The sequence below is a fragment of the Takifugu flavidus genome, chromosome 11 (genome assembly GCF_003711565.1).
Source record: "Takifugu flavidus isolate HTHZ2018 chromosome 11, ASM371156v2, whole genome shotgun sequence".
In the NCBI taxonomy this organism is placed as follows: domain Eukaryota; kingdom Metazoa; phylum Chordata; class Actinopteri; order Tetraodontiformes; family Tetraodontidae; genus Takifugu; species Takifugu flavidus.
Genome location: NC_079530.1, coordinates 12,582,686 through 12,607,486, shown reverse-complemented (window position 1 = coordinate 12,607,486; position 24,801 = coordinate 12,582,686). Strand labels below are relative to the sequence as shown.

At 47.2% G+C, this 24,801-nt stretch overlaps 1 protein-coding gene and 1 long non-coding RNA gene across 26 annotated transcripts in view; one reads left to right on the top strand and one right to left on the bottom strand.

The window, feature by feature from the left end:
* LOC130533371 (neurexin-1a-like) overlaps window positions 1–24,801 on the top strand; it is a 163,120-nt gene that overhangs the window by 28,466 nt on the left and 109,853 nt on the right. The gene's annotated exons all lie outside the window — the stretch shown is intronic.
* Window positions 17,294–23,318, bottom strand: LOC130533376 (uncharacterized). Its single transcript, XR_008952560.1, has 3 exons — window positions 23,183–23,318; window positions 18,010–18,195; window positions 17,294–17,911 (listed from the first exon to the last, which is right to left on the bottom strand). It is a non-coding gene; the product is annotated as an uncharacterized LOC130533376 (long non-coding RNA).

Here is a 24,801-nt window from a genome sequence, read left to right as displayed (position 1 = left end):
GGGGGATCGCTGTAGGCTCCTGCTTTCTGTAGCTTTTGTTCGTGCATGCGGCGCCCAAGCAAACAGACCCTGAACAGTATCTGCTGAAATATCCTGCAAGATCGGAGTGTGCGTTCAGCTGCGTCGGATTACACGTCTCCATATAAACTATCCTTTATTTACAGTATCAAGCAAAGCCTTTCTGTGTAGCGTTTCTCTTTATTCTGCCAACAGAACTACTCCCGTAGTGCTAATTGAGTATGACAGTATGCGATAAGCTTTTCACAACTTAAAGGTCAGGCTACCACTTGGTGTGTTTGTGCGTCTGTGTTTAAAAATAGCATCTCTCGCGCGTCTTCGGCCTTCACAGCTATCGGGAAAATGCCAAACGGCCAGCGAGAGTTGCGGCGACCTCAAATGCACCCTCATTTTTTTAGTATTATTTTTTTAAGTTGTATGGCAGCGTAATTGCATGCGGCGCTCCACAAATTTTGCCCTTTTCAACCTTTTCGAATCAGGAGATTGAATAAGACAGAGAAAACTACCTTGGATACAATGACCTGGATGAGTGAGAATCTACACAGAACAAACGAAAGCTCTCTCGGCGATAAATATCGGCGTGCGTCACGTTCCGCAGGTTAACGGTGTTACAAATAATATTTAACACAACTACCCTTTCACTCTAAACATAATTACCTTAATATTTTGTCCGCACTACGCTGGCTGTGTGTGTGTTTGTGGATTTTGACGACACACGCGGTTTACAAAGCGGAGAAGACAGGGGTCTTGACAAACATGTGATTAGCTTATAGTAATTAGCTTGTTGGCATCCCTGTAGTAAAAACAAGGGTGGTAATTATGATGAGAAGGTCTTGGGACTGCTGTCTGCCTCCCTTCAGCAGACATTACTCACCGAGGGAAAAAACAATGAGACAGGAGCTGGAGGGCATGGAAGGAGGAGGAACTGTTGATGCCGGCTCCTAACCGGGGCTCCTAACCACCCATAGAAACACAACAAGCGTGTGTTTCTGTAGAAGTGAGGCGAGTGTAGACGCCTGTGAACCAGCTGTTGCATCACACAGGAACAGCCGTGTCCACAGGGCTTTGTTGGGGACGGACTCTCTAAGTCAGAAGGTCAGTGGGGCCAGCTGAGCATCCGCCACAAGTTCCAAACGCTGCTGGTCGGACCGTAAAGCACCCCTGGACCCACCAGCCTCCGATTGCTGCAGTTGCTTGGCAACCGTTGCTGTAATTAGTCCAGAGATGTAGCGCCTGGAGTCAGATGCCAGTGTTCAGCGCTGGGTCAGACCGCAGCAGGAACAGAGCCACACCTACACAGGCGCACTGTCGGCACAGCAGAGGGAGCAGCCTCCTCCAAGCAGAAGAAGCTTCCCTTCCGATCAATAACGACCCACAAAATGGAGTTTGGCAGTTGAGGCTTATTCAGCTTGTTTTCAACGCACATATCAAATCAACACTGGAGAGCTAACGCCATATTTAAAGAAACTAATTTGTTGGATGTTCTTCAGGATATAATGCAATATGATGATATGAACAGAGGAAAACATCAAGAAGAGGCGCAGGTGATGCAAAATCAAGATTATATATATATATATATATATATATATATATATATATATATATATATATATATAATATATATATATATATATATCTATATATATATATATATATATATATATATATATCACTTTGAGCATAAAAAGGGGAGGATGTGGAACTGAGGAAGCCAAAAAGGCCCATTTGGCGGACTAGCAGAAAATGGCAGGAGCGTCTGTGAAGGCAAATGGGGACTTAAATAAAGACAAATTGCTGCGGCCATATTGTGGTGAGATGGGAGAGGAGCGCAACAGCTCATTTTCTGCAGAGACACTGGTGTATACATAAATCACACGGTGTGAATGACCAAACTTCTACGTGTAGGTTGTTGTGATTGCAGGCAGCAATGGGAGACAGCAGAGATTGAATTTGCAAAACTCAAATAATGCATGAGGGTGTCATGAGGACCGCTTTCGCCCGCTGGAAAAGTAATTGAAAATGTTTCCACTGTTGCAGAACAAAAAGCCTCATGGTGACGGCTACAGCCCATAAATACATGTAATTATATACAAACCGCTGCTTTACAGTGTTGGGCTTCATTTTGTTGCATTGCTGCGTGTGAAAGTACCAAACAATCACGCTAAGATTCCCATTTTAGTCCCGTTTCTGATGAATCTCTGTCACATTGCAACAAATTTAAACGTCTCCCACTGAAATACAAAAAAATTCAATTAGCATCCGGAGCTATTTCACCCACCGGCGCTGTGCTCGATGATCTTGATGTGACATCATTAGAAGCGTTTCAGCTGTTTTGTCCCAGAAAAAGCTTAAATATCTCGTGTGACAACAGAGCAGAATGTTGTTCCATTTTATGGCGACGCTGTCCAGCTCCGTCTCTTCCGTTAGCCGTCGCTAACTCTTTTCTTGAGTTTACTTTCGTAGCTTCTGCATGTTTTTGGATGGACGATGTTTTTCTATACGCGTCGGGCCAAAAACTGGACCATTGAACTGAATATTGCATCGTTCCCAATACTTAATAGCACTAATTCCATCGTCTTTATCTTCCTTTCAAGCGTTACGGCGTTTTTTGTTACGACCTTTGCAAAACGGCGATCTGATTGAAGTCGCTAGATGCTTCAGTGTGTTGAGGAATTATCCGCCGCTAGTTGACAGACGCAACGTGGATTACAAGAAAAGCAGCCTCAGAAACGGCACCGTGGGCCCGAGGACTATTGCATTTGTTGGATTATGCCGGCGATTAGATCATTGCTAAAAGAGAAATATTGATTTAAGTAGCTTAAGTTTAAGTGCCACTAAAGCTGGGCTGACGTATGCAGTGAGTGCATACTTTAGAGGTCCTTAAATATGTCCTAAGAACCGGAACCGTGTTGTGTAATTTCTCGACCAGGGATGTAGATGTATGCCGCGCCACTGTTTGGTGGTAATTCACGACCTGCGACCCGCGCCGGTGACCCATAAAACCTCTGGCTGGTACCAGGAGGTCAGCCCGACTCAATAAATTCCTAGAGCAACCGTCAGCATCCTCAAGGGGAGCGGCAATAAAACTGGCCCTGCTCATAAAAGCAGACCCTTTGGACCAGAGAACCCCCCCTCCCTGCTCTGGTGTTCAATTTGTCATTTTAAGGTTCCGTGTCTCCCTTTTTTCCACTGTTTTCTTGCTTTTCCCCTTCCCTTCCTTTCCCATCACCACTTTAGGCTGTTTTTGATGGAATACTCACAGTCTTCCTCGCTTGATCATCAATGATTGTGACGGTTCTTTGGCTGCAGTTGGTGTTGAAAGAAAATCAAGCTGTTTAAAAGGATGTCAGAGGATTGTCGCTTTAGGCCCGTCTTTTTTACTTTAATAATAAATAATTTCCTTTAAAAAAAAAAAAAAAGGCAACACTCCGTTTCTGTCTCAGGAGAACAGATTTCCCACTGTCGTCTCTGACATGAACATTGTGACCCACATATCTTTTTTTTTTTTCTTTAGGTCCGCGCTCCCGACAGTCTGCATCTCGTTAAAAAGCTGTAAAATCGTATCTTTCCCCGCTCGTTTTTCAGGCCTCATGAGCGGTGCCAGTGGTTTTCCAGATTTATGAGAAGCAAACTAATAAAGAGTGACCCGGGGAAGCAGATCTGTCATTACACTCAGCGTCTTTTTTAATTTACAGCTCAGATGATCTGGGCCGGCTCTCAATACTCTCTAATTCACCGCTTTTATGGCAACTGTCTGTTCACAGTGATTGATTAACCCATTAAAGACGGAAGGCTTATTTCAACAAAGGTCATGATGTTCAGACTGGACCACTGAGTGATTTGATGAATTGGTGTTCCACTATTAAACACTGCATGTTGGAAGAGAGAAAAACTTGTCGTCACACTTGCTTTCAAAGGAGGTGATGGGTAATTCATGATGCACCGTGTTGTGACAGGCTACACACACACACACAACACACACACACACACACACACACACACACACACACACACACACACACACACACGGTGTTGTTTCATCCCACCACTCATGCGGTATGTTAGGAGACGATGGAAAATTCATGTCCAGCCATTCCTTTGTAATTTCCAGATCATCCCAGATGGCTGCCCTGTTTGTTTCCTGTGGTCCCTGTTGCCCCCCCCACCTTCCCACCACCCCCCCGCCCCGCCCCTGCAGCGGCTCACCTGCAGTAACAATAGCACCAGTGTGGTCCCAAGCCCGAGTGGAACTCCCCGAGCAACCCGGCCTAATGAGCTGCGTGCTCTTTCCGCTGTGAAGCTCCTGCTCTTACCTCCCCATAATACACCGCTCTCTGCCGTGCACGAGCCTGAGGGCTACTTTAGTCTATTAATCTGTGTGCCGCTGCGTGCACGCTGTATCGCCATCGCCAACGTGTTGTACAGTTGTCAGGTGTCCTTCTGGCGGCGTGAACGCAGAGCAGCAACTGCTTTTATATTAAGGTTTGTGCGGTTTTGCAGGCGGCGGGGACGTGTGAAGCGCTTTAGCGTGTAATTATGCTGAACTTGAAATGCTCCGAACAGACTCATCTGGGGGTGTCGCGGGACGCACAGCAACTGCAAAAAAAAATGCTGCATTTACAATGTATGGTCAGCATTATTGCGCCTCCTATGGCAACAACTCACCCAAACCAAACGCATTAATAATCCCTGTTTCAACATTCAGGGTTCTGGTCAGGAGGAAATAGCGACTGACACAACAGGAAGTAGGCTCCTCCTCTGTCAGCTTGGGCTTTTTTTAACCTTACGGAGACCCTGGTGTGTTCTATCAGTCAGCGGGTGTTGTTTTGACTCTTTCATCTCCTGCACCACGATGAGCAGCTCTCATCTCTGCCGCAGCCTCCCCAGAGTGGTCGCCAGCTAGTATCCACATCTGCGTTTAGTCCGGAATAAAGACCCCGGCTCTCAGGCTCTCGTGGTGACCACAGGTACGCGTAAACAGAGTGCTATCTCTCCGGCAGTTTAGCCAATAAATGGGGAGGACTATTGTAGGAGAGAGGCTTTTAGCCCGCTTCCTGGGGAGTCCCGGGGCCGGTGACATTTCTAAATGGACAAACAAGAGCAGTCGGAGAGAGGCACTAGCTCCACAGAGACACTTCGATTCCCTCTTTGTTTCACTTCTTTCCACACAAACACTTTCACATGTGCGGCAGAGAGCGTGTGACACTACAGATGCATGGAGAAAAGATCTGACTCCAATTCTCAGCCTCTTGCTCCATTATGTAACGGCGATAATGAAAATAATGCAGGCAACTGGATCAACTCGGCTAAAGCTAATGGAATCTCTAGCATCAGTCAGACGTGAAGAAAAGATCAACTCTAGATCAGCAACCGCGCTCTTTGGCTCCAGCTCTGCAGAGATGTCGTTATCTATATTTGTGCCCGTTCAGCCGAAGAAATCATCTGTTTGTATTCAGATGACAAAAAATGCAGCCACATGCACAGATGTGTCGGTCCCCCCAGAGCGCGTGTACGCACAGACCGCAGCGTTCCCATCGCCTGGAAGTTCCAGCAGCGTGAAGCCTAAAGAGCCGCATGGAAACACTCACTCGGCCTGACATTGTTTCAGAGCAACAGCATTGATCCGATCAATTAAAAGCAGCGGGACATGTAATCCGCTTCTCCTCTTTAAATGTCTGTTTCCTGCTTTTGTCTGAGCTGAAGTCCAACCAAGGGTGGTCAATAGCACGTTCGTAGCTGGAACGCTGAGCCGCCCTCTCCTGCCTGGGACTGTAATTGAATCATGCTAAATCCTGCTTGATCTGGTTTAACCGACAGCCCGAGAGTGAGACGGGAATAATGGCCTCTGCCAATCAGAGGCAGAGCTGCATGTTTTCAAACTATGAAAGGATCTCCTTCCCTCTGCGTGTTGGTGTTGTAATGTATCGATTGCACGCTCTTGATTATTTATGATGCAGCTCCTCGTTTTTATGCACTTCCTGGGCTTGCCGATCACAGGGAAAAATATCAGGACAATAATGGGAAGTGAACAATCAAAGTAATAGATCCCCTTATGAATAATGGATCCCTTAATGGACAGCTTCATGTGTATAGGTTGACTGGAACTTTAAAGCAATGGAAAGACTTCACATCGCTCATTGACAGGAAACAGGAAGGTTTCACATGTTTATTTTTCTTTCTATAGAATCACTGAAAATGTCTCTGCTCCTAATCAAATTCCTCCACTGCCAATCAAATGATAGGTTTTGCCATAAAGTGTTTATCAGTGTGATAGTTCCTGTTGTTTAATTAAGACTCTACGTAAGTAATTTCATGCCAAAACCCTGCAGATAAACGGAATGTGTTTTGTGGCTATAAAACACGGGTTTGAAATATGAAACAATCACAAAATAATTCATTTTTAAACATTCGGCCTCCACACCAGGCGGTGGCGCACTCACGTGCGTGTGGGTTGCTCCGCTTAGTTTAATGACCTATCCTACTTCGTATATCTACGTCTTTTTTGTCAACATGTCAACATGCGCCACGACCTGGTGTGGAGGCCGAACTACGCGGAAATTTGGGAAAGAAATCAACAACCTGGCGGAATATTTGTGCCTAAAGTCACATTTTCTTTTTGTTGTTTCCAAACTGTGTTTGGTATTTGCAAAACACATTCATGAATTTAACTCCGAACTGCAGGGCGAGTTGTAGTTCTGGAAGTGGGAAGTTGCCTGGAGAGAGCGAGTCTGACACTTACCTGCCTGCAGAATGCTCAATAATGCACAGCCGAACCCTCAAAATAACCCACCCTGAGCTGGGCCCCTCAGCTCTGTCCTGTGAGGAGTGGGAGCCCACGTGTGGAACACAGCTTGCATTTAGAGAGGTCACCGCAGCGTCTCCAGCTCGACAGACACCACGGATCCTCCCAACAGCCCCGGCGCAGCCCTTCATTCTGGATTTCTTCGACGTTGCCGCGGCCGACTGTAAAGCGCGGCTGCCCTGCAGACTTTTTAGGTGATGAATGATCCGAGATGTTGACAGACAGCGGTGTTTGATTCTGCTCCTGTTATCTGTAATGTAGCTGAAGCTCTCAATGGGCTGACAGGATTAGAATGCATTACTGTCAGAACGCAGGGCGCCCGGGGGCTGCACCTCACTTGTTGAGTGTTAATGACTCCACCTCACCAAAGCAGCGGAATGCCAATCAGCCAGTGCCGCTGCCAGAAACACAAATAATGTAAATTGATCGATGTCTCTGTATATTTTTACATATAGATTTCATCGTATTGGCAGAATGAGACGGGGGACATGCTTTCGATTTTAACCTCGCACTTTTTGAAGTTCCGATTCCCAGTGGGGCGAAGTGTGCAATACATTTTTTCAATACATTTTTAAAGATGCCATCTTTAAAAAGGTATTGTAATCTATAACAAAGAGCTGGAAATAGAATTTGAAGCGAACAGGAAGTAGCCGACAGCGAGACATGGGCCGCTGGGCCGCTAGTGAATGCAGGCGCAGCCTTGGGACCTTCAGGACTATATATAATACCTATATATATATATATATATATATATATCTCTAGTTCAGTGTAAGTCACTTCTACCTTTATTCCAAACTTGGAATTGGAACAGAACAAAGGCAGCAAATGATGATGTTTTACAAGAGTCCAATTATTCATCATAAAAAAATCTATCCAATTTAAACCGGACATGCTAATCCAGAATATCACATTATTGGTGCCATAACTCAAGAATAGATCAAATCGGCAGCACAAATGAAGTAAATTATTTATTTTAATGGACATAAGATTGATACTCTTCCTAAAGAGTCCATCGTGAATTGATTTCCAATCAGAACCGGTGCCCCCCTGCCTGTAACCTCTGTGCAGGGAACACGTGTGCGCGACAGGTACGTGGCACCACGGCAGTATTGAGCCGAGCAACCTGTCACAGAGCGACTGAGAGGTCCTTAAGGATCAGCCAATGAGGGGTAGGATGATTAATGCCCAGGCCTATAATAAGAGCCCCGGGGAAAATTAATATCCACTTAATAGTCCCATGCAGAGGTTGCTCATCTTACCGCTCACATGCAGACGGGTGGAAGACATCCACGACCCCATAAATATCCTCCCAGTAACGCTACACTTCTTTAGACTCGGTGATTGACGGGCCCATCCTGACCTTTTTAAAAACCGGCTTTTACAGGCATTATGTTGTACAGCACACACCCGAGTATGAGCGATCCATTCTGGTGGACGCTGCTTAGTGCTTTTATTGACTCTCCCTTTACACACAGGCTGTTTTTCCATCATTGTAGTTGCAGGAGACCTTGGATCCATCTAGTAACCCACAGCGCAAGCTAAAGGGGGCGGAGAGAATCATCCCCACGAATCGTTGAATCTGGAAAATCACGGATGTTCTGCTACATAATGATGAATTTGTGAATGAAAATGAAGTTCAGGATTGTACAAATGCATTGGTGGACTCTGCTGCCATCGGTATATCAAGATTTCATCCCGATAGCGATTGTTTCCCCCGATTGATTGTGGGTTGCCCTCCTGTCCAGTATTGAAAAGCTCCCCGTCAGTTGATTGAAAGCACCTTTAAAGGGCTTCGCTAATAAGCAAGACCTTTCAAATAAAAGCTCGACATGGGGAACGACCACAATTCTGAAATGATTGAAGGTTTTTTAATTGAACCTGTTTGAGTTCCAATCGTCTTAGACACATATATTATGTAAAACACCATAATGCGCTCGCGTGCACCATGTTTTACGATCCCTCCGGATAACGATTTTGCAACACCGATTCAAAATAAAGCTCAATTCCTCCGATATTAAAATCAGCTTCCTGGCATACAAATGATAAATTAGCATTAACCGAGTGGACTATGTGAAAAGCACTGGCTGGATTTTCCAGGACGTCCTCAGATGTCATATCAGTGCACGTCGTGCTGGAGAAAAAACATCACTGGTGTGCTGTAGGTACACAGAGTATTCTCCATGTTCGTGAGCTTTGCCGGGTAATTCTGCAGCCTGAGAGAACGTCCGCGAGTGTTCTCGCTCATTTATATCCCCTCATGCAGTCGGGCATGAATATAAGAGGCAGAGTGCATCTGATTGAGCTATGTGACACCATCATGCTGTCATTGTTTTAGAGGGCTAAATTAGAGGGCTAAATTGCTTTAATCACATACGTCGTTGACAAGAATCCGCGTTCTCGTTCCGCCTGATGTTCTAATGGGTTTCGATGGTGTCAGTTGTCCTCGATGTCAGAGTTGACGTTAGCTCGCATGTGAAGTGGAACGCTATTCCCCGGTTTCCCCCCCGCAGCCTCGTCAGGCCTGGGTCGGCGCTGCAGCTGCTGCTCCGGTTACAGTAGAGAGGCGCTTTTAAATGTGAACACACACGTGCATGTCATGGCGCGGTGTTTTCCCAGCATCCTTCGCTTCTTCCTTTATCTCCAGCTGAACGTGCAACTTCAGGAAACCGCTTTTCAGCCTTGTGGGTCGTGCCCCGGTTGGCCTTTCACTCCAAAAGAGAGACGTCAAAGGTGAACGACATGATTCAATTCACCGATCGTGATGATTGTAATCACCTCCCACGTCAGACTGTCTTGTCTTGGGGGGGTCTCTGAGATGGGATTGAGTCCTGACTGGGGGGAGGGGTCTCTAAAAAACAAAGCAATCTCTGTTGTGTTATTAAATCTGCAGCTCTGATCATCTTCCAGCGATCACTCTCCAGCGACGTGCTCTCCCAGCCCATGCTAATTAAAAGAACATATCTATTACCACAACAGCCATCAACGTGATGTTAACTTAGAAATGAGATGTGGGCGTTTTTAATTACGATATGGGTCTCGCCGAAGGCAAATCCTTTCACTCGTCACCTTGCTGCGGCCTTGGAATGTGCTGCAGAGGTTGTAACTACAAACAAAAGGGTTTTTTTGTGTGTGTGTGTGTTGGGAGACACCATCGTGTGTGTTCCGAGATGGACGTCAGTGCAGTGGGACAGCTGCTGAAACACACATGAACACGTAGGTTACAAAGGTGACATTCGGCCTGCAGGCTAACCGCAGGTGTCACGGAGACAATTCATTTATTAACGATCTCGAGACATATGTGAAGCAAAATACGTGAGCCATCTTTTGGTTTGCTGGACTTAATTACTAATTTGTGCTTGGCGATCCGTAACCAACCCCCACTGCTGTACACACCGCGAGCGTGCCACGTCTGGCTGCGGCGCTCCTCAGGATATTCTACGTGGGATTCGGGGTTTTGTGGCGCTCCCTGTAGCAGCCCGACTCTCCTGCCAGACCATCACTGCGCTCCTGAGCGTGTTTGCTACCACACAACGCCGCGCTGGGCAAACATGACAGCGGGTTCTTAAGGAGGCGGCAGTCTGCAAGCGAGGCAGCCGAGGCCAAAGAGTTTAATGAAGCGTCCCGACGAGGGAGAGGCCACGAAACACAACAAACGCAGCGATGGCGGCAGAAAGTACACACTGATCTGCATTCATCCCATTGTCTCATGTGTGGGCAGAGCTTTTGGACACTATTGGTATCACCTGATCTTAGACAGTGGTGGTTTACGCTTAATAATTGGGTATAAACATACATTTAATGTGTTAGCGTTGACCTGAGTCATTTTTGGTTAATTGGATGTTGGAGATGTTGGAGTCGTGCTCACCAGTGGCACCAGCTCCTCACGTGCAACATGGTGGTTGAGATCCAACACGGCGCATTTTTGGATGTGCATCAGAACCACTCAGCTATAGCAACATGGCCCCTGCAGGGACACGGATGGTCTGATTTCTGCTGCTCTTTACTGGATTCGTTTGGTCTCTTACATTCTCTCAGCTCCTCCTCAGGTGTCTGGAGCTCTTTCAGTGCAGCAAAGTTCTCTCTTCTGCCTGGTGGCCCGGTGCATCACGTGGCCCTCGTTAGAGGGTTCCTGCGTCTTCTGGGCTGCCCGAGGAGCCGTGTCAGATTGATGTTCCAGTCACCTGGAGACTCGGTCCTGTTGTGATTAGAGCAGCCGACCGTCCGCCCCGACAGTGGAAGCTCTCTCCGCGGGACGCTTCCTCCCCTTTCTCCCTGTCAGCGCACGCTCGGACTTGAATAGCAAAGGTGATGCAGCAGTCACACCGGCTTTGTCGCAGAGCTTCAGCGTGTTTGTGCCCCCAGCTAGGTTTCCTGATGTGAAGCTGCTCATTAAGCTCAGACCCATTCCCCTTCAATGCAGTGAGCTTCCAGCCATGTTTTTAATTAGTTTATTTAGCCTTCCTTGTGACTCATGGGTAAAACTGGCCTCTTCTAACGCCCGGCTATTCGGGGGGGGGGGGGTACTATGGCAGGATTCAAATATCAGGTGCATCGACAAAGGAGACTCAGGCATCCAGGCGTGCGGTAGTGGAGACAGGACGGAATAAAATGGGCTCTGTGTAACAAGACGAAATTAAACGGTTGATAGTTGAATGACGTTAGTCGGCGGCGAAACGAGGCTTAAGATCACGGAGCATTTGCCAAGTCATTAGCTTAATCGTGCCGCGTGCTGGAACGAACCCTCTGATTTTTAATTGTCTGCCTCCTTGAGCCATGTTGACGCTTGTGCGGCAGATGATTTTTATTTGTGTTCCTGTTTTCTTTAAGCAGCATTTCCTGCCAGCACCTTTGTCGGGTCTCAGTGCATTTTGCCGCCAAGTCCGATGTGACATCTGTTTTATTTGAAGTCATCTGCAGGTGTTTCAGTGAACTTTGGTACCAACGGGTTCCAACCTGAGACACTCGATCCCGGATAGTTAGACGTGGACAGTCGTGTCCTGTATATCTGCAATATGCTGAACTGGTTAGGTGAATACAGAAAGCTCAAAATCACCAATATCTTATTTTAAGTCATGTTGTCACACTCTTGCAAAGTCTAAGCTGTAATATCTTGCGTGTGGAGGGTCGGAGGTGCTGGATGTTTTCCTTCCCTGCTGGCTGCTGGAGCCGTTGCCTGGCGCTTGTGACAGGCAGTCAGGGACAAGCTGGCCAGGAGTGTGTCGTGGGTGAGTGGACATGCTCTCAGGCACACACACTCTTCCTCACCAACACCGCTGCCTGCCAGTAACGTGCTGAGATGGCACTCTCCCCCCCCCCCCCCCCTCCCCCCCCGCAGACTTGCAGGATTGAAGGGATATAAAGTGCAAATCAGCTCCGCGTCTCTGCTGGTCGAGGTCCATCCATCTTTCCATCATTTGCGTCTACAAGCGGTCCGTGTCTATTTATGCCTAAATCCCACTTACTCTTTATTCACTGCAGCCATTTTGTTGCAGTGCCGATGTGCTGAGGTGTAGATGTTTCCAGAGCTGAAATTGAATCTTGACCGCGGCTTCCTCTGAAATTACTGAGGGGACAAAGGAAGATGATGTGAGAAGGGAAATTGAGAAAGAAATAGCATGACAGAATCTCCCAGTCTTGGCAGGATTAAAGTGCTCTCTGTCATTATAAAAAATACAAGAGCTCCGCATTCTGAAAGGCTTATTTATGGACTTCCATCACATTTATTGCTCCATTTACTATCTGCAAATGAGCTCTGTGACAAGCTATACGAAAGCATAACTTTACACGGGGTTGCACAGAGGCCGTCCTGCGGTGGGGGCTGTGGAAATGGAGCCACTGTGCATCATTACTCACTAACATTGAAAACATTTGGTTCCCTCGTCTTCCCCATGATAAGGAGCCCAGTTTCACCGCCGTTCACTCAGATGAGGCGTTGTGATGTGTGACGCTGTCAGATGGACACTGTTTGCAAGGCGTGGCACGTTGTTTTACCGTTTCCATCCGTTCGTATCAGAGTTGTTTGTTTTAGCCACAAGAAAGACGAGCGGCCGTGTTTGACATGCAGGCATATTTTTGGGCCTATCATTTCCAAATGTCTGGCCCTGCCTGATGATGTCAGCACCCTGTTTGGCATTGGATCCACTCTGAATTATGATGCTCCCCAAGCGAGGCTGCTTTATCTTCCTTCGCAGTCTGCTGTTTGCTCCCATCCACCGTCTGCATTCATATATTCTGCTTTTTTACGGCCAGTGGCCTGCCCTCCTCTCTATCTCGCTCGCTGTCCTGACAATGAGCTGTGGTCCGCAGGGCAGCTGGGATGGTCTGAATGTTAAGCTGGGAGGGGAGGAAGGGAGGGCAAGGCTAACACAGGTAACCTTGGAGTCGGAGGCATTGACAGCATTCATGAGAGCGGATGCAAAATTTATGCAGTTTTGTTTCTCCTTCCATTACTTTGGTACTAAAAGCAGGAGATGTGATAAATAACTGATCGCTCCAAATTCGCGTTTTGCTAATTTATGTCGTCGCTTTCAAACTCAATCATGCTTCGCAACTGCCAGTTAGTTGAGACGTGCATAATGATCGTTATACTGAAAAATGGAGAGCATTTATATGGCTCTTTATTTGAACAAGGGGCCAGGCCTGAGTTGGGAGGGTCTCACCTCTGCAGTCAAACCCCAGAATAAGCTGAGTCGATGGTTCTGACCTTCAGCTCCTTCTGATTCCATCTTGTGGACAATTTCTGTCTGTAACTGCACACACGACCAAAGATGTAGTTCAACCAGGTATACACTGACGCTAATACGCGAAGATTAGATTATCTGTCGGTGGATTGGCCATCGCTGCCACAGTATGCTAAACGCTTCTGCTCTAATCTACTGTCACAAGTGTGTAAATAAGGAGTCTGAAGGCGCCGTCCCGCATAAACTAAAATAAAGCAATGACCTGGGCGAAAGTTAGACAGACCTGCAGATCAATGGCAACCAAACAACGAACCCTTACTTCACACATGAAGATGCTGTTCTTAATTAGCCAAAGAGGGTAAAGATTCGAGTGTTGTAGCCCCCGTCCCTGAGTTAGCGTAGCTGCTACTTACCGTCCACTTCAGACTAGGACATTCTTTCTTAGAATATTGCAGCTGAACATGGCCAAGAAACCAAAACAGTGACTGTCTGAGTTCGTGGTCTGGAATGTTGGATTGCAGAAACAGAGTGGAGAGCTTCAGAAATCATGTTAATTGTTTGTTTTGTTCACAAACTGTTCAGGAAGAAAGAAATGTGAGGAGATATCGGGGTTAAAATGAAGTGGTTTGGGGAGTTGAGTTGATTTTATCGCTGGTGAAAGAGACGCTGCTTCAGTCAGAGCTGCAAAGACGTGTTACAAAAGCATCAGAATGGGGAGGAAATATTCACCTGCCAGCTCTCTGCTACTGGCTCTGTGGTGTTGGAAGGCATTTCGCTTCAACCTTCCAGTTGACCAGCGGCTGAACCAGCCACTCGCCTGCGTTTGGCTTAATGTGAAAAGAATGTTCATGAGACAGAACAATAGCATTCATGGTAAAGAACGAACCATGAATTTTTCATAGGCTCTGAAGTGCCTCTTAAACGATGCTGCCCTATAACAGCGGCCTCGTCCAGCAGACCTGGAACAACTGATGTTGCATTTTAGTGGCACGTGACTGCTGATCTCTCTCCGATTCCTCCTGAACTTCCCAACAATACTAATTCCTTTTCGTGTTGGATTGATATAGGTTAATAGGGAGTGGTAGCTCCAGGCTGTCAGCTTTGGAGCTGTGTTTACGGCTTAAGGGCCATTAGACGCTGGTCTGGTGTCAGTGCTGGCTGACAGACGTCCACCCATGGGGTCACAGGAGAAGGACAATTTCATCCTATCAAAGAAAAAGGCCAATGGAGAGAAAGAGCAAAGAATGTTCCCCACTGATTCAAAGGCCCAGTTCTGCATCTCTCAGTCTACTAACTGACACGTGTAGTCAGCTATTTTATATTTCTTTGGAATTGGTTGTAAATGAGGGCAGCGACATGATTTACATGCAGCCCAAGTGATGGCTGCTGGTGAGGGGCACATCCTCCATGATGCCAGAGATGTGAGACCTTTAAAAACTGGGTTATTTTTTACATTTGTCTCAAGGTTTGCTGTGTTTTTCCACACAATTGTCTGATCTGTAAATATTGGAGATGGTCGATATTAGGTTTCAGTTCTAAAGCCACAAACGTGACATATCTTTACAGAGAACATGTCAGCTGTGGTAAAATTTGCAGTTCTCTTCTTTCAGTAAATGCTAACAGCTAATGCTAACAGCAAACAGCCATTTTGGTGACTGTTGCTACTTCCCTACTGCGCACGGAAAGCAAAGAAAGTAACACGCCCAAGCATCTTCCAAGACATCAGCAGCACAAGTCGCAAACATTAACTTGCTCTAAATTGAAAGTGGGTGCAAATCAGAGTCAAGTTTTGTGCTAAATGTGGTGCGCAGCTCACCGCAGAAACCAGGAGGAACAACACAAACATTGTACCTGGTGAAGCACAGAGCTATTGACATGCGGAGCCATTAAATAACTCTCTGCATTGATTTGTCACCATTGTGTGTCATCCATCTCTGACAAGGGTCCATTGAGAAGAGGTCGATACGCTTTTCAACATGCATCACTCCGGCAGGTGTGAGGCCATGCGGTCAGGTGGGGGAGCAACATGCTAAGTGAAGCTCCTTTTTGATACGTCGAGTCCTGTTTCTTCCCTTTTTCAAATATTACTGGCATTTTTTCCAGAACTTTCCCTCAACCTGCTGAGGTAAAAAATAAAAAAATAAAAAAAATAACGAGGACCCTGAGGAATACAGGGACAGTTTTTTTTATTGTGCTTTCGTGAGAAGCTTCATTGGTGATGGCCCTGGGCCCACGGCCGAGCGAGCATTCTGCCGCTGAACTCTGCTGTGAGCAGGACACAGATTGGCCTCCTCACATGAGGACGCAAAGGATGAGCGAAGAGCGAGTAAACAACGTAAAAGACGCTTTCCGCCATGATCTTTTTGGCACCCACGATCGCCTCCCGCAAGTGTCGTAATTGAACAAAGGGAGGTGGGAAGTGCTTCCAGATACAGCGGAGAGGAGTGCGACAGCGAAAAGTCTATGAGTGTCAGCTGACAGGGGTCCTGCTGCTGCACCATTCTCAATCTGATCCCCGTGGCTCGGCTCCATCTGGCAATACGCTGACCATGTTCGTGGACGGATGCCACTGCCTCGTGGCTACGTGGCTCCAGCCCGTGTGTACTGGTGAGGAAGTCTTATCTGTCAGTGAATTAGCTCTGTCCTACGAAACACATGCCGTGCCACACGGACGGCCCGGATGCCAGGAGTTTGTTTGCTGTTTAGCTTCACAACCTGGACGGTTTAGACGAGCCGGGAGAGCATGTGTGCTTTAATCACTGCCTCGTGCAACGTTTTCCAAAAGTCAGCTGGAGGCAGCATTTCTTAGATAGTAAATAAAATAGGGCCACTCATCATAACAATGACAGTGTCCACGAGTGCCGAAAAAGGGGAGAAAGTTTCCCCCCACTCAAAGTTTTGGGATTGGTCTTCCAAACTAGGCTATTCGACCTCCCGCATCCCGTGTGCTGCAGACGGTGACGTGCCACGCTGATGGCCTTAATGAGCAGCACAGAGTGCCCTCAGCCATTCCATAATGAAATTTGCTCGAGGCAGAACGGGCCAGGGTAGCTTGGCAGAACATTGCGACATATGGCGGAAACAGCCGCGAATTCCACGGCAGGTGGCTGCACGCCGCAGATAGGTGAAAAAACCCGGTTATGGCCCGGGTTAAGGCCCTGATGGAGCTCCGGTCGCAGAGCAAGTCTGCCTCTGAATTTCACCTGAAAAATAGTTTTTTTAACGTATTGTTTATTGTTTGTTATTGTTTGTTTTGGATGGCTCAGTCCCCATGGAAATACGGCCTATTCTGGAGTCCACATTCAATCAAACACAGACAATTAAAAGAATGCAAACTAATTCTATAAAGAGATTCCTCATTTTGCCTATATTTAACGACGCTGCTGAAAGCACGGTGGCGGTGACACTGATGGCGTTTTACAGCGTGTTCAGCGCGCTGTCACAAATGTAAGAAACACACAAAGAAAACACACGCTGGGACCGTTGTTCCTGTTGTTTCCGCAGCCTCCGAAGAGCACATCAGAAAAGCAGCATACAGAACCGCGTTCTTGTAATTAATTTGTAAAATTTAAGCCCCCCCCCCCCCCCCCCCCCCCCCCGTAGTCCCAGGAGATGGAGGATGGTGGATTTAATCAGACATGTATATGAGAGTGCAGAGCAGACAGTGGGAACAGGCTGCAGTGATTCACTAAAACAAGTCAAGTCACCATGTTAAAAGACTTAAAGGCAAATAAATGATATTATGTTTTCATGAAACCATCAACTAATTATAATAATAATCATGTTGGAGAAATCTGTTCAGAATCTTTATTAAGGCTCATTTAAAGGACCGATGGGGTTTGACAGAAGCGTGAGAAAAGGAAGCGTAACGCAGTCAACAGCCCCCTGCTGCACCGCGCTGGCTGCTGGACGCCGTCACGTGCACTTTTTCACCCGCCCCATCAGAATGCGGAGCGGAGGGCCTCGCCGACGCCAGCAACAAAACACATCTATTTGTCAAGGCTTTGAAGGCTGCGGGGGCAAGATGCCGGATCATCGTTTCCCCCCCCCATCCCTCTTTTCTTTGCTGTTTTCTCTCCTGATAGAGGCTGATCTTTATCAAGCCCCCGTAGCCTTGACTCCTGTCGCTATAACTCGCCGCGCTCCCCTTCATCGTTCAGGCCTGTTGACAGCAGAGTGGCAGCCGGACAACCTATTACGAAATGACCTTGGTCCGGTGTCAGTGGTGCCGCGGAGCCGCCGGAAGCTTTGGCGCCCCAAAGAGAGTCGTTTTCCCACCCGCGGGTTGGCGTCTTTAGCCAGTGTCTAATCTCTGCTTGTAGATAAGGGTGAGGAGGCGGGGCTTTGTCGCTGTGAGTGACTGATGCAAGAGGAGGGGGGGGGAGTGAAAGTGCTCCATGTAAATGTCGCTCTGCACCAATCAAATTAGGGAAGGAGAAGATTAACAGAAGCACAGCTGCGGATTGCTTTGTTGCTTTTGCAGAACAGTTTAATTAGTCTATATCGTACCTCGTCCCAGTCTGGATTTCTTTAAAACCTCAAAAGAGCTGTTTGTTTTGGGCCCTGAAGTGGGTCTCTGAGGCGTCGCGTCCAAACTTTTTCTCTTCCCATATCAGAGCTTCTCGCCTTCTCTCCGTACAGACGCTCGGCTCCTCACTGCTGCAGACGGTGCGTCTTACTCATCGCCGGAAGGCTCTTGGGGAGACACAAAGAACCATTGTTTTTCCATTGCTCAAATAGCCATCAGTGCGGCCCCGGTGTTGCAACAGGCCAGGTTAAAAAAAAAAGGCGCCACATGCGTTGGTGTGAAATCCGTTCTGCCAGTCCTGGAAAGTTCAGGCGTGACGTCGGATATATTTAAGGCCTCTGTTACCCAGAGCAGCATTGAAGAGAAACATTGAAGTAAAATGTTCACTTTGACAAAGAGAGATGGAAAACCGGCGTCCAAACGGCGACTTCAGCCGCGGCGACCTTGGCCCACAGCCCGCTGAGGTGGTGCTGAGGTCCTGTCGAGCGTCACTGTCCTGCAGCACATTGTTCAGCGGAGCACGCTTATAAAACATGCATTGATGCCGCTCAGCGTGTTGCGCCGTGTTCTTTCACCACCAGGAAATTAACACGCGTGGGCTTCTGGCAAACCTCGGAGTGACCGCTCACACTCAAAGAAAAGGCTGAAGAATAAACCGAGTTCTTTGTGTGTTCGGCGGTTCTCGTCGGAGTGAGGAGGAGATGAATACCTCCTGGATTCCGGATACATTTATCTCACATCCACTTCAGCACGGCTGAAAGAAGCAGCCCTGACAGGGGGGCCACTTCGCTGGTGTTGGAGGATGAAAGGCCCGAACAGTTTGATCTTATTGTGCTGATTTCAGAACCCGAGGGACAGCATGGAGCCTGTGAGGCAGCTGGAGGTGGAGATGAATAGACCTTAGATGGATTTTAATTGAACATGTATTGATTGTTCACTCCAAAAATTCCCATTTCCACTCATCCCTGAAAGAAAGACAGTCAAGTACGACACACTGATGCAGAGGAGTTCTGCAGGGCTGCATCCCAGTCCCACTTTCACTGCCATTTGTGGATCTCCATGTATCAGAGTTAAAACACCTATAGTCAGAACCATTGATTTGCCAGTTCTATCAGCAAAATGATTCCACTCCGAGACGCTGTCTCAAACACAGGATGTGGAATTTGAGGCATCGTCCCACTTGATCGTGTCATTCCAAGCAAGGAGGTTTAATTTGTTTTGGCAGCTCATAAAATGCAGCTCTGAGTGTCGCTGTCACAGATGATTAGGATTTTCTTTGTGCGAACCGTTGACACGATGAGTTAAAATCTCTTAAAGTATATAGCCACAGACGTTTTAGCTTGCTTTTATGTGTTGGTGTCTTTCATAGTGGATCAACAGAGCTGAAGCACATGGAGCAAAGCAGCTTCCAAAGAGCAGATAATTAAGCAGCGTAATTCCCACTTGTGCGATAAACAAAGGATACAGAGGCTCCGCGGCTAAGGTTGATGTATCTGCATCACGGTGACGGATCGGGATAAGAACGTGGCTTCGCTGATGTGTTGAGTCGTCTCTTCACTATCAAGGTTTCATACTGTGTCCGACTGAGATTGGATCACAGAGCCGAATAGCTGGAGAGACAAGAGCGGCTCTGCAGAGCTCATCCGGAGACACACTGGCAGCGTAATTAGCACATGAATTATTTCTGTGCTTATGACATGCCTCAGCGCCTCTTGACTTTGCTCTCGTCTGAGGAGCGTCTCCGCGTATATGACCCAAATCAGACATCTGCCAAATCCCTTCCAGTCAGACACAGCTTCCTCCCCTGCTGTAATCAAAGCGGTGGCTAACCTACGCTAGGCGCCCTCTCGCAGCGCGGACCTCAGCTCAGTGGCGCAACCTTGACGAGGGTACGCTCAAACCGAGCAGCTTGTTTGGACGCCTATAGCGAGGATTTACTGGCAGGATCAGGTTTGAAATAGAGCTCATCCAGGAAAGAAGTGCCTCTCGAATGCTAGCTACGCACCCGTTCCTGCCATTTTGCTGCTAAACCATTAACCTTGCGATAGCAGCAGTTACGATCAATTATTGTTGACGATTACATCGGTTCATGCAGGACGTAACAAGCTGCCCGCTCTTTAAATATGTGTGTAATTAAGCCGAGGTGACCATACATTCATGCAAATATGCCTAGCTTTTTTTACGAGGATATTGATCCCCCCCCCCCCCCCCCCCCCCATCCCCCTCCAAGGCTTACACTATTATCCCCTGGATTTACTCTGTAGAAATGGATTGGGCTTTGCAGATTAGTATTCAGAACATTACACTCCCTCTTCACTGTAATGCTGTTGTGATTTTCTAATGGGCTGAGAGCAAATGAGAGCCCTGCAGCTGGAAGTGTGCTGCTCGCTGTCTGTTTGCCCGAGCGCGGCGAGTTTCTGGGGTTTTTTTCTTTTCTTTTTCAATGAGTATGTCTGCAACTCTTTGTATTGATGTTTTTGTCCAGGCGGGTTCTTGCTGTATTTATAAACTTGAAGTCAGACGGGGAGGCTTTACGACTGCATTTTAAAGCAAATATATCACAGAGACGTCAGATACTTTATCTGTTTCCCGGGCTATTAACGTCAGTCTTTGAGGGGGAGTTGGTGGTGTTTGAAAAAAGATTGCCCTCTGCATTGAAGGAGAGCATTAAAAGATGTAATAAAACCTGCCAGTTCTTTTCAGGATCGTTCCGTTTTAATTGTGAAGCAGAATATCGGTGCGTGTGAACATATGGCAAATGCCAGTTTACAGTAAGTGCTGACAGTTTGCTCACGATGGGACTCACGTGTGGGTCGGCTCTCGTGCATGAATGAATGCTCGCAGGGATCAGATTGACACTTGCGGCTTTGAATGAGGCGCTTTTCTGTCTGGACACCCGAGACGCCGCTCTCTTGGACTCCTCCCAGACTAACGCACAGACATTTCCCAGCTAAATTGTATTCAGAGGTGCCGATGGGCCGGTTCCCACCCAGCGGTAAATCCTGTCAAACCTCTTTTCCGGAGGTTATAGGCTATGCTAACGTATCGGCAAAACAGCATAAATGGAAACTGCTTTGCGCTGCATTACCGTGCTTAAGGCAGGGCGCTGTTACATACATTATACAGCAGGTACGAGCGTGGTTATTAATAACAGTCTACGGGTGTGACCTTCATTCCGGCTTTGTGTCAGCAGTTGCTGTAAATACAGTTCTTTTTCTGTGATTAAGTGCATAAGAGCCTGGCATTTAGCGTGACTCTTGAACACTCCAGCAGCTTTAGCGTCTCTTTATCTTAAAAATTATAAATGTATGGAGTGTTAGCGGGGAAATGTGCTACCTGTGAGGTCTGAGCCACATTGATATCACTTGTTCTCAAAATCCCCTGTTTCTCCATCAGGCAGCGTCCTGATTAACTTGCTTTAGTACCTCCGAACGCGCTGTTGGTACCAACGCTAAAAACCCAACAGGAACCACAGCGGCAGCAGCTTTTTATTTTTGGTCACCATCTGTTAAACGCGGTGTCGTCCGCGATGCCGTCAGCAGCTACTGTGTGGAAATAAAACCCGGAGCGCTGATTGCTCTATAAATCCGTGGAATATGCACCCCGATGCACACGTACGCACACACACAAAGACACGTGCACAACAGCGGTGCGTTACTGCAGCCCCGAGATAACGACACCACCGCCGGAGCAAATTGAGTCGCTTCGGGGTCACGGCCAGGACAAGTCAGTTCGAGGTTAAAAAAGACACAACTGTGAAGATCCTTATCGTTCTGGGAGCGCGGAATAAGCAGCAGAGGTGGAACGGGACAACATTTGGGAAGATTAGCGGGAAATCTCACTGTCACTTGTTTTACCAACGAGCTAAAGAACCTCGTTAGAGATTGTTGCCATAGAGACCGGTTAGGATGCATGTAATTGCCGACTTAATTAAAAAAACTCCTTAATTTGTTCTGAAAGTTTGTTCATATTTAGGGATTTAACCAACTATTAGCTTCGAAAACGATGCCTCAGTAACAAATATAAAAACCAAAGTATCCATAAAAGAACAAAAGGGATTCTGGGGGAGCGGAGCCTCTAAGAGTGCTCACACTTCTTTTTCTCACTTCCCTCTGCGGATCGAAATGGCTGCCTATGCTAAGTGGGTGCAGTGGGGCATCTGACAGAGCTTCACTTGCGCAGCCTCACGTGTACGCACACATGCTGCTAACTACTGGGTACGTTTAGCTGAGCTAATTGAGTCTTTCTGCCCCCCTCCTGTTTCACTGCCAGAGGTGAAAAAAGCAATGACAAAGAGATTTAAGTTTGACTGTGAACACTTAAGGAAAACAAGAAGTGATATTTAAAAAAAAAAAAAAGAAGAAGATTAACTAAGGGGAGATTTGAAGCACGGCGCAGAACCTTGGATGGTGGGAAAAACATGACGGGAAACATGTTGACGGCGAATACAACCACCTGCCATCACATAAGCAGCTTACGCTGGCTTTCTGGGAACAACTCCCTCCCGTTTCGCCAAACGCAAACTTTTATAGCGTTTTATTAAGCTGCCCGTCAAGCGTGGCGGCGGAGAATAAATGAAGGAATCCAGTGTCACTCAGAGATCCTCGTGGCAGACGATTAAACTGCTTTAGTCTCCGCGTTGCTGAGATTCATCATCAAGTTCTCCAAATCCACAGGTGCCTCCCTCACAGGGGCTTCATTTATCCCCAAAGCCACAAACAAGACCAGGAAAAAAACAACAATTTTCCTTATTTTACACCCTTCTGCACATCATTCTGAATCAGAGTTTCTGTTTGGATGACCGTAAAAGTCCGATAACTGGGAGGAATCAGGTGATGCGTTTAGGTGCAAATGGGATAATCCCGAATAAAAGCATGGAAGATATGCACAGGGTGACACAAGCCTCACACTTCCTGTCTGGTCTTGTCTAGTTTAACAAGGTGGCACATTAGCGTTAGCTGCCCTAATGTGGGAGAGACTAGCGCAGCAGCATCTGCTACACACTGCTGCTGACCTTCGCTAACACTTCATGTTTGCTGTCACAATGTCACTTAATGTAGTTGACAACAAGACAGGCGCCATTTTAGCCTCCGTTGCTTCTGCAATTTTTAGTGTTAGCATGAACAGATTAGACAAATTGCAGTTAAACCGAACCTGACTCCTATTTCTCCGGCGATTGCTGTCTGGGTCGCGGTGTCACAGTTCCGTCTGGGTCCCCCCTGGTGTGCGCTAATTTAAAAATCAGCCACAGCGTCGCTGCTGCCAGATTAGCGTCGGAGCGACATGAGTGATGAGTAACGTCTTGGTTTCTCAGCCACCTGCTGGTGTCGTACCTGCGCCGCCTCTCGTGGTTGAAATATGAGTGATTTGGCCGAACACTCGCAGTTTTAAAGAATCCTGGGATAATTGGTGCACCTCTTCCTCTGCCTCAGCAGCAAGCGGCACCCCCTCTCTTTAACTTTTATGGGCCTAATTTAATTTAAGTGGCGAATAATTGCATTATTTCCGCTATTACTGATTGTTAGTTCTGCACAGGAGCCGTAAATGTAATGTCACCGCTGAGAATGTGGCTTCTGAACGACACTTAATCAGAATTACACGCTGGGGATTAACGGTTACTGCAGCAACCCTTGTTTATAGCTGCAGTGTCTGTTTTTCTGTATATTTGAGGGACAAAGGCACAAACAATGACCTTTATGGTGTGAATATCTGCTGTTTTGATTTGCATCTGAACACGTCCTGGATTTGGGGGGAGACAGACGTTAGTGCTGTTCAGGCGCTGAGTCACCGTCAACAACAGGCTGTGAGGAGTTTTTACCTCGGAGTTATTTATGGCCCTTCACTGGGAGCTTATCTTTCACTCCCTTAGTGACTTTCTGTGTCCTCTGTTCTCTGAGAAAGACAAAAGACGCCGTTCCCCTCCTGTGTCGTGACTCAGGGGCACGGACGGGTCCGTACTCGATCGACCGGAGGCCGCAGGACAGCTCGAGTGAACCATGGAAAACGCCCGGGAGAGCGCCGTGGCGCAGCAGCTGGCTTTTCCCACCACCAATTAACCCTTTTTTTGGGAGAAAACGACACGTCTGAGTGACACATCTGCTGCCGGATGATGACACTTTGTGCTGCCGTGTCTGCTGGGATGTTGCGTTGCAGAGACACAGTCGTAGTTTTGTAACTCGCTCTATTGTTGCTCAATGTGAAAGCGAAGTTCTGACCTCCACCGCTCGTTCCCTTTACTCCTCCAGCTGCTTTTGCTTGACAGAGACTCGTTGCAGTAACTGCTGCTGTCTCTGGGTTTTAGCTCATTACTGAAACCGTCAGTAACTCTGTCCATTAATGACCACAAAAATTTGAGTTATTAATTATTACTGTTTGTAGTTGACACCGAATGTACATTTTTCCGTTTATAGGCTGTATTCAGGCTAACGTTGCAATGAGCTGATTATTAATGTTACAGTGTATTTAAAATAGGAGCTTTATCTTCCAAATTGAAGGTTCGAGTTGATTCTCTGTTGCTTTATTCAGATAGTTGCCATCGTTTGCTCTGACGTCCTGTCACCTCACATTCAAATTGTGCTGAGGTTATTTTCTGGCCTCGTTAAAGACGCAGAGCGGCTGATTGACGCCTGATTGCGGGTCAGCTGCCGTCATGTCCGTGTGCTGCGTGTGTTTGTCGTTCTGCTTCAGCTGAAGGAGACGAAGCCGCTGCTGATTGTTCACACATTAGTGCCTGAACCGAGTGAGCTGAACCAAGCTAATGCCCTCGAGTTTAT